The 10,835-nt window shown below is 29.9% G+C and overlaps 1 long non-coding RNA gene and 1 pseudogene across 6 annotated transcripts; one reads left to right on the top strand and one right to left on the bottom strand.

The window, feature by feature from the left end:
- Positions 1 to 2,503: 2,503 nt before the first annotated feature.
- LOC119371241 (uncharacterized) lies at positions 2,504 to 6,610 on the bottom strand. Of its 4 annotated transcripts, XR_016321956.1 has the most exons (5): positions 6,299 to 6,610; positions 5,167 to 5,249; positions 4,260 to 4,346; positions 3,502 to 3,665; positions 2,504 to 2,665 (listed from the first exon to the last, which is right to left on the bottom strand). It is a non-coding gene; the product is annotated as an uncharacterized LOC119371241 (long non-coding RNA). The 4 variants fall into 4 exon arrangements; XR_016321957.1 differs by lacking the exon at positions 3,502 to 3,665 and having other exon boundaries at positions 2,513 to 2,665; positions 6,299 to 6,602; XR_016321955.1 differs by lacking the exon at positions 2,504 to 2,665 and having other exon boundaries at positions 3,463 to 3,665; positions 6,299 to 6,602.
- Positions 6,611 to 7,675: 1,065 nt separating this feature from the next.
- On the top strand, positions 7,676 to 9,909 carry LOC149494421 (hypothetical protein At1g04090 pseudogene; annotated as a pseudogene). Of its 2 annotated transcripts, XR_016321998.1 has the most exons (2): positions 7,676 to 7,917; positions 8,007 to 9,909. The product of XR_016321998.1 is annotated as a hypothetical protein At1g04090 pseudogene, transcript variant X2 (transcript). The 2 variants fall into 2 exon arrangements; XR_016321997.1 differs by having other exon boundaries at positions 7,676 to 9,909.
- Positions 9,910 to 10,835: the final 926 nt, after the last annotated feature.

Below are 10,835 nucleotides of genomic sequence, written 5' to 3'. Positions count from 1 at the left end.
AAGACAAGTTTAAACATTTAAATGCTCAAATGAAGTATATAAAATAAAGAGAAGTTAAAAGGCAGGAAGTTTGCGATATCCACCTGATCATAGAGTCAGAAATTCCCGATAAGCAATACCTGCAAGATTGATATTTGGAAATTCTGTCGCTAAATTAACTAAAAGATATAATTACATAAATGAAATATCGATAAGCCTAATCAAAATCAAATTTGGGTATAAAAAGGTTAAAGTAAAATCATCAATCGATTAAAGAACTATAAAAGCTAGGCAACCACGGAATACATCGAATCAAATGCGAGTAGAATTAGGAAAAGCCTAAAAAATTTGTTAAAAAAGAAAAATCAAATACTGAACAACAAGAAAAAGAGCTGAGATTTCTCTATGTTTCAGTTTTTATATATATACATTAGTGTTAGAACTCGTGCGATACGTAGAGTAATATTAAAAGATGAAATAATTTTTTATAATTTCGACACAAACACAACACAAAAATTAATTAGACGGTTGACACGAATATGACACATTTAACTCGCTTAATATCATAAACATGTTAAGTGAGTGGTGTACTCATATACAACTAGTGTAACCCGTTTAATATCATAACTTGATTAAGTGGATGTGTTCACTTGTATATGACCCACTTGACCTGCTTATAGTATTTTTAACTTTTAACCTATTTAACTTCATTCATATTTAAAAATAAATTTTCACACGTAAAATGCGTTAATTCTTCAAGATTCATAATTAAAATAAAAAAGTATTACAAACAATAAAATTTAAATAGATTTTAGTTGGAGTATTTATATCTGACGCTAAAATTATCTCTTCACTCTTATAAATGAGTGACTCGTTTATGGCACGAACTCGTTTAACCTCAACCCTAACCCATTTATTTCGCACGTTAAACGAATCGTGTTCGCATGTCGTGATCCATTTTGACAATCCTAGTATGACATACATCAAAAAATGCATACGCACTATTAATGTATTTTTCAAAATTGATAATAATTTTGAGAATTTAACTAATTATATTGAAATAAGAAATTAAGTTTTTGTAATTTATGTTTATGATTTATTATAAATGATTGTTTATTTATTTGAAATATTAATGTACTATATTTATGTAGTGTAATGTGTCCTAATCATGTGAATTTTTTTATTTTTTTAAAATTATCGTATCGTGTACGTTTCCGTATCGCGTGATGAAGTATTTTTTAAAATTATAGTTTTTATTTATTAATCTTAATTTAATTTTTTGTCTCCTATATGATATTATTTGAAAATATATTTTTTTCCCGTTATAATCTGCACGATGTGCAGGATATTATTAAAAGATGAAATAATATTTCATAATATCATTCAAAAATAGTAAAATTATATAATAAAATGATAAATTGTATCTTATTAAGATATGCTGAAAAGTTGCGATACTAAGATATGTCTCTTAAGTATAATGTAAAACTTTTCATATAGTATGTAATAGTAAAAATCATGCATGGTATGCCCTACATAAAAAAATGCATAAACATTATTAATATATTTTTTAATTGATAATAATTTTGAGAATTTAACTAATTATATTGAAATAAAAAATTAAGATTTTTTTATTTTATGTTTATAATTTATTATAAACTATGCGGAGACCCGCGCATTGCGCGTGTTGCTTTATTTTTTTGTTATTGTACATTGTATTAGGTATTACTTTTTATTGCACATATAAAAATATATATCTATAAAAAAATAAATTCTAAAACTTTAAAGAAATAAAAAGAAGCAAATAAAAAATTATAATATATATATATATATATATATATATATATATATATATATATATATATATATATATATATATATACATACACACACTAAAATATAGTAAATAAATACATACAATATACAGCCCTAAACAATAAGCATTACTTATAAATAAAGATATATAGAATTGCAAATTTGAAAGACATATATAGATGTAAAAGTAGATAATTATTCTAAATAGAGGACACAAAAAATTAAACAATTCAATCTAAAACTAAAAAATAATAAATATTCAAATGTAAATATGGTTAATTATTTTAAATAAATAATAATTTTTAAACATAAAAGTATTTTAAATGTTCAAATAAAAAATAAAAAATTTAAAATTGAAATATAGATATAGATTATTATTGTAAATGAATATTAATTTTTAAAATATAATTATTTGATATAAATGATAATAAAATTTAATAGAATATTATTTTAATAATAGGTAGGTGTAAATGTTCACTTGCTATATATATATATATTAAGTAAAGAGATTTCTCTTGACAAGATGATGATGATGAATAAATAAATAAATATAAACTATACTTATATTTCTCTATCTAATTTTAGTGAAACTCTCTCAAAATTTAAATACTTAAATCATCAAATTTACTGATTTAAAAAATTATATATATATATATATATATATATATATATATATATATATTATAATAATTACATGAATTAAAAAAATTATAAATAACTAAATTTTACGTATATATGAATATCAAGCAATGAATAAAAAATTTATAAGTTTCTACTATATACTAAAACTATAATAAATTAAAAAAAAATACATAAATGGATTAATAATTAGCTTTTTTTTTCTTCATCTCCATCAACATGATATTTCTCATACCTGCATAATAAAAAGAAGAGAAATTACAGAATGCACAGAAAAAGGAAGACCATAAAAATTAAAAAATTTGAAATGTAAAAAAAAGGAAAAAAGAGATCAAAGAATTAATATTACATCAATCGAAGAAAAAGAATTAACATTATTAGGATTGAAGTAAAAGAATTAACTTTTCTGGATTGAAGTTGCAAAACAAAAAATCACACATATATAAAAATAAATAAATAAATAAAGCAATAAAAAAAATAAGAGAATTGTAAAGCAACAAAAAATAAGTAAAAACCCATTGTGAAAGAAAATCATTGGAAATGATTAATATGAGGGTATATATATATATATATATATAAATTAAAAATTTTTTAAAATTTTAATTTGAATATAACAAAAGAAATTCAAATGTTTTAAAATTAAAATTTTATTAATTTCGAATAGGACTCTTATAAGAATAATTTAAGGACATTTTTGAAGATACTTTAGAGATATATTTGAAAATTAAATATAAAATATTTTCGGGAATTAATTTGATTTCATTTCATTTAGATATATTGGAATTCTTTAAATTGTCAACTTTCTCTAAATAAGCTAGAAATATTGTGATTTTGAATGGCCATATTAATTTTAAAAATTTAATTAATTATATTAAAATAAAAAATTATAAATTTTTTATTTTTTATTTATGATTTACTATGAATAATTATTTATTTATTTGAATTATTAATAAATTATAATTATTTAGTTTATCTGTATCCTATATATATTTTTTTAAATTATCACATTATGTGTCCATATGGAATCCAATATCCATGCAACCTAGGGTATTTGAAAAGTCAATAATACACCGTTTGAAATTCTTTTTCCTTTTTACACCATTTAGGAAAATTGCCCCAAAAAACGCTGTTGACCCGCTCCAGGCTCCACCAACTATTTTCAACCAAAAATTTATTGTTAGCCATATTGTCAACCATGGTGACTATCACTCCCTTTCTCTGCACTGCCGTAGCAACTACAAAGAGAAGCACATACCCATTAAAATACTGATAATTTACATTAAAATAAAAAATGTTTAGCTCTTAATATTCTCCTTAATAAATAGCATCAAGCCATTTATCCCATGATTCTAATAATTAAGGCATATTCAATAAAATTGTTATTTTAATAGTAGTTAGCTGTTTTAGTAACTGTCTATCTATTCTAGTAATTATCAACTGTTTAATTAGTGTTTCATTGATGCCAATTAGTTGGTATCCTCTCAATCACAGTTGTTTTTATCAATTTTGTGGTCAAGAGAAGGGCTGCTCTTGTTGTGAATCCGTTTGTTGAACAGGTTGATACCTTATTTGATATGATTTTGTAAAAATTTTTTATTCCACTAGAAAGGCATCCTATGGCATTATGTGTGTCACGACCCATTTCCATGGATCGGACCGGCACTAGGACCTGGGTGGGCTTAAGGCCCCCGAAGCCCGTAGTAAGCCTATATTATGCAAATCTCATTTACTATTCATAACTGTGGATACATGCCTAATAATTTATTTCAATTATGTATCACTAGTACAGTTCATCTACAACCCACTAGAATACAATTGCGGAACTCTACCTGTACATTTACATCATCATTTATTTATCGTTTACATTCTTCTATACTTATGTCTCAACTCCATAGAATTTTTCTTTCTTCTATTACCTGGAAAAAAAAAAAGGTAGGCAGGGGTGAGCGCCAAACTCAATGAGTAGGGTTAGATAACCCTCTCACCCCACACAATCATACAGATGCTAAAATATTTTTATTTGTTTATCAATTAAATTTATGATCATGCAATTTGTCACACGAATGGCAATACAACAGCAATCACAGTTATTATCACCTTCATATAATCACATCACGTGGAAATTAGTCAGTGGCACCACCTGAAACCCCAACGAGCCGTCCTCACACATGGCTCGCCCTCTCATACATGTGCACCAGGGAGCCGATCCCCCATACGGCCAACTGGTCTAATCCTCACTGACCAGTCCTCTCATTGTTTTTCCATTCTCTCTTTTCTTTTCCATACCAACAGGAGGCAACCCGGTGGTCTCCATCCAATCTAGATCATCAAGTGCTCACAACAGGAGGCCACCCTGCGGGCTACAATCAAATCTAGATTATCAGGTGCGCAACAACAAGAAGCCATCCTGTGGTTTTCCTTACAATCCATATCATCAGGTGCACACGGGGGCGCCGATCTCCCATTTTCCCGGCCGACGGTCAAATATCATATCATATCATATCATATTTAGGATCCATATCACATAGACCGTCCTCACAAACCCATGGTGGTCCACTTCATCCCAATTCCACACAAACAAGGCATAGTATGTTCATAGCACAAGTAATCAAACAATTTTTAATATCAACAAATAATGCATCATAATATGGCAACTCAATAAATTAATGCATGATAACATTTAGCCGTGAATGCATGAATGCAGGCGGATGGTACTAGTTATCTAACACTACTCACTGTTCTTTATTGTCCTCTAAGGGAACTGCTTTTCTAGCCACATGCTTCGAGCCTTTGTCCTTGCATTTCGGAGTTTTATAAACCTTTAACATAAACAATAAAATTCTAAGTAAGAATTTTCATTCGAAAGATTATATTTCATATTCGTTCATTAATTTTGGTAATCAGTTATTTAATTCCCTTAGTAATTCCCTTAGTAATTTAAATTATATATATATATATATTATATTGGGTTTCCTTATTTATTTATCTATTCTAATGTATCGCAAGGTTTAGTTATTTGTTAAATAAGATTTTACGATCATACTAATCAAAATATTAGTATTACGAATAATAATAATAATGATAATTTTAGTCGGCATTTAATTTATTAACCTATATATAAATTCGTTACTCTTGTTTATTTATTTATTTATTTATATTTTTCAGATAAGTGCCGTTAGTAAATTAATGTTCCATAATAAATTTTATTTTATTTTCTACCAAAATTTCGACAGCACTTCCCCTATAATTCAACTATCCACCAATTAACTCAGTCAATCATTTTATTAAGTTCTAACAACCCATCCATCGGGCAATCAATCAATTTAACTTTTCCCTTCCTCCATCCAAACGTCAATATCCACACTACCTTACCCCCATAATTTATAAATTAATATTACCTACCAAATAATCTACCTTAAATCCACATTTAAATTCCACAAATTTATTATTATCAAATTTTCCTAATAAATTTATGTAATACTAGAATTAAATTTAATTAGTCAAATATTTAATTAATCAATAGATCAACACTAATTTAAATTAATTTATCTACTCACAGTTTACTTAAATTAATTAACTAATCGAGATTACTTAAATTAAATCAATTAACTCAGATTACTAAAATTAATTAACCACAATTAATTAAATTAAATTAATTAGTTAAAAATTACTAAAATTAATTTAATTAACTAAAAATTTACTAACATTAATTTATACCGCAAAATTAATTAGTTTTTTTTTTTTTTTTTTTTTTTTTTTTTTTTTTTTTTTTTTTTTTTGTCGTAGATCGCTAGATCTGAGCTTTACGCGTGCCGGATCGAAACTACGCGTGTTGGAAGCGACTGGACCACCTGAGATCGACGCTCACCTGGACAGATCAGAGGAGGAGCAACCTTCTGTCCCTGCTTGGCTTGAACGGAGAGAGGCGTCGGCGATGGCGGAGCTACTGCAGTGTGGAGCAGCGGCGAGGTGGCGCGACGTGGCTGAGCTCGTGCTGGTGGCTTGCGTTTCTGCTGGAGCTGCTGGGACGCGACGCAGACGCAGTCACAGGGAAGAAGAAAGAAAAGAAAAGAAAAAGAAAAGGAAAAAGAGAGGAGGAAGTGGTGGCGTGATGGTGCTGCTGGAGGTGTTGTAGAAATGGTGAGGGAGAGGGAATGGGATAAGCGTGGAGATAAAAAGAAACAGGGCTTCTAGAAGGTTTGGGCTGGTTCGATTCAGCCCAAATCTTGGTTTTTCGTTTGATTTTTGATTTTTCAATTGGTTTTTGATTCGGTTTATCACTGTACGAATTATTAATTTGCATTTAAATAATTAAATACATTTCCAGGCTGTCAATTTATTAAATTAAAATGGAAAATCTTTTGAAAATAAAAATTCGGGTTGTTTCAATGTGCCTCTAGATTAGGTCTGCGTTTATGCGGGCTCAGCCACCTTGATTCATTTATGAAACTTCCTGTGATAATACGATAATATATACTTATATACAATTTTGTGTGTTCAATTACTAAAATTTTCATATTATTTTTTAATTTAATAGTATTTTTTATAACAAAAACATCACGTATCATATGACCAACAACCACATGGTTTTGTTTTTTCAATCATTAACCATTATTCAGTAATAATTAACTACTGGAAATATTAATAGGTACCTTGCTGAACTGGATAACATCATAATGTGACGAAAGGCTCCATTAAAAAATTTAATTAATGCATAATAATATGAAAGATATCCGTATGTCTTCCTGATTGAAAAAGATATATATAAAAAGAAAAGCTTCCAGTGATTTCATTGCCTCTGGGACAAAAGCATTTTCTTGTTATGGTGTGATCATCTCAAAGAGTTTTCTATTCGTCCGATTACTTCAATATGTTCTTTCTCAGTGGCATTTCCTTCTAGCATCAGGACAAACGTGTTAAACATTTATCCATTTTGTCAAACATTTTTTTTTTAATTCCCAACTGGTATTTTTATACATTTTTAAGTATGTGACTAATTTCATTTCGGTTTTATAGTTATTCCTTCCTACGAGTATTTTTCTATGTGTTGCCTTTTTACATTAGAGATATTACGCTGAATTCAAATATACATACATTATCACGTGTAAAATATTATTATTCTGTCCATTATGTGCAAAGAGCCAAAAAGTTTCTTGTTGTAAAAGATAAGTTGAAAGAGGTGTCTAAGCTTGGGTTGGCTTGCACGCCATATTAGTTGGCTGCTCCTTTATATATATTGGCGTGAGTTTTCACATTTTCGTCAAGAAAAGGGCACCAATAACAGAATATACTGTTAACTATCTTGCAGGTTTCTTCTGCTTTTATATTCTTCTCTTCTTTAAAGCTTTCTTTATATTGCTAGCTGCTCAGCAATAGCAATGGAAATGGGCGACGTTCTTTCCTCTTCTTCTCCATCTTCGAAAAGAAAATCTTTGCCCATCTAAACTTCCTTCAAGCTTCCTTCTCCATTGCCAACATGGCCACCAGGTACCTTCACATCTCTCTTTGCTATATCTATAGTTCATTTTTCACAGATGAACTCTGCATCTCTATTAACTGATAATATATGTATACAGGAGATGGGTTTGGAAATGGAAGCATTGACCTTGGTGGATTGCGAGTGTGTCAGATTTCATCACTCAAAAAAGTTTGGGCCACCCATGAAGGTGGACCAGATAACCTTGGTGCTTCTTTCTTTGAACCCTCAGAAACCCCACAAGGATTCTTTATGTTGGGTTGCTATAGTCAACCCAATAACAGATCACTTTATGGGTGGGTTCTTGCAGGGAAAGATGAGGGAACTGCTCAGGAAATTTTAAAGAAGCCACTTGATTACACCCTTGTTTGGAGTTCTGAGTCTCTGAAAATCAAGCAAGATGGCCTTGGCTACATCTGGTTACCCACGGCCCCTGATGGTTACACATCTGTCGGCCTTGTTGTAACCAATGTTCCTGAGAAGCCTTCCCTCGAAAAACTACGCTGCGTTCGATCAGACTTAACAGACCAATGTGAGATTGATTCTTGGATATGGGGAATAGGTAAACAAAGTGATCCAAATGGGTTTAACGTTTTCAGTTTGAGACCCAGCAATAGAGGGACACAGGCTATGGGTGTCAGTGTGGGAACATTTGCTGCCCAAAACGGCAATGCTACTTCTATTTCTGTTGTTGCTTGCTTGAAGAACGTTAGCTCCCATAATTTATCTTGTATGCCTAATTTAAATCAAATCCAAGCAATTTTGAATGCATACTCTCCCCGGATATATTTCCATCCAGATGAAGAGTATCTTTCATCTTCTGTGAGTTGGTACTTCAACAATGGGGCTTTGCTATATACAAAGGGAGAAGAATCCAATCCTGTGCCCGTTGAAGCAACAGGCTCGAACCTTCCCCAGGGAGGTTCAAATGATGGTTCTTACTGGCTGGACCTTCCTGTGGATAAAGGGGCCAAAGAGAGAGTCAAGAAAGGAGATTTACAAGAAACGGAGGTTTATTTACACATCAAACCAATGTTGGGAGCAACCTTCACAGACATAGCTGTGTGGATATTTTGTCCTTTCAATGGTCCTGCCAAGGCCAAAGTTAAGTTCATCAATCTTCCTTTAGGAAGGATAGGTGAACACGTTGGTGATTGGGAGCATGTGACATTAAGGGTCAGCAATTTTAATGGAGAGTTGCGGGGAGTTTTCTTCTCTCAACACAGTGGAGGGTCTTGGTTCGACGCCTCAGAGCTTGAGTTTGAAAATGGCAACAAACCTATAGGCTACGCATCATTGCACGGACATGCCATGTACTCGAAACCAGGTCTGGTCTTACAAGGGAGTAATGGAATAGGAATAAGGAATGATACTGCTAAAAGCAAAATGGTGTTGGACACTGGAACAAGATTCTCCATTGTTGCAGCTGAGTATCTCGGCACGGCTGTCGTTGAACCACCATGGCTCAACTTCTTCGGGAAATGGGGACCCAATATTACTTACGACATTGCGGCTGCGTTTAGAAAGATTATCAATAGCCTACCAGATCAAGTTTTCGGGGAAGAAGGGCCTACTGGTCCTAAACTGAAAAGAAATTGGATTGGAGATGAAATTTGATTTAAAAACTAAAACCACTTTTTTTAACACGTGTCTCTGCTGGTCCTATTAATTTGGTTAATCCGGTTCAATTTGTTATCTAATACGGTTTGAAAATATTAAAACTTAGAATTCGATTTTTCAACAAAAAGACTAAACAAACAGACATGCACCGTTTTTTTTTATTAAAAATGTAAGCTTTAACATATTTTATCCTTATCAACAAAAGTTAGCTTTTTCGCCTCAGAAATTTGATATTAAGAAGTTGAAAGAAAAGATAGGGAGTTCTTGGATTATGAATATAAGATATTTGTAATTTGTTAAATTCTTTAGCATGATTTGGATTTGCATTGTAATTTAAGTTTGAATTTTATTGTAATTAAAAAAAATGATTTCAATTAATTTAATAGTTTATTGCAATTAATCTATAAGTTTGTATAATAAATTAACTTTGTTGTTTTTATGTAGATTGCAGTTTTAAGTTTAGATTTGCCTTTTAAAAAAGAGTTCGAATTTATTTTCTTAAAATTTTTCGATATTTCATAATTTTAGATCAATTATTTTATTATTATTATTATTAGAAAATCCATTAATTCAGTGCAGTCTCCACTTTACGTGGTTCAATTTGATCACTGTCGATGTCAGATTTTATATAAGAGCCACCATCGATTTGATTGATAATGTTCAGCAATTATCAATTGCATTTGTATGCGCAAAGAAGTTTCCTGTATTTGGAATGTCATTTTCATATTTTCTTTTTCTTGTAAAAAATTTTCTGCATCGGAGATTTGGAGATTTGACTACATATAATATTAAAGATTAATAGTATAAGCAAAGTAATCCTTTTATTTTGCCAATAATACGTAATTTGATTGATCTTACTATTTCTTGTAGAAAATGTAGAGAGTGAGATCTCAGAGCCCTCTTCACCATAAAAATTATTAATAATTTGATGAATATTATTCAAAAGAAATGATTGCTCTCTGTTGTGTAGCCCACAGTATTATTTCGGTCCATTGGATTTCTCATGCATCTTAGAAAAAGTAATCTTTTGTTTTTTAATAATTCTGATAATTATTCAACTAGTTATAACTTACTGATAATTTTTTAAATTTTATTTTATTAGATATGTTTTTTGGATTAAATATTGAGTACTTATAGATTGCAGCGTTGTAGTATTGCATTTGAATTGTTGAATTTGACTGATTGATGACAATTTTATAGAATTATATAGTAGAAATTTTGAATTATTTCACTTAATTGGATGATGAACAATATAAGTTCATTTACCCTTTTTTTTTATAAAAGTTATTTAGTATTATAAATTTTATCT

The sequence above is a fragment of the Jatropha curcas genome, chromosome 8 (genome assembly GCF_041381405.1).
Source record: "Jatropha curcas cultivar XTBG-Jc1 chromosome 8, XTBG_Jcur_1.0, whole genome shotgun sequence".
Taxonomy (NCBI): domain Eukaryota; kingdom Viridiplantae; phylum Streptophyta; class Magnoliopsida; order Malpighiales; family Euphorbiaceae; genus Jatropha; species Jatropha curcas.
Note: the sequence above shows the minus strand (reverse complement) of the source record. Positions and strands in the feature narration are given on the sequence as shown.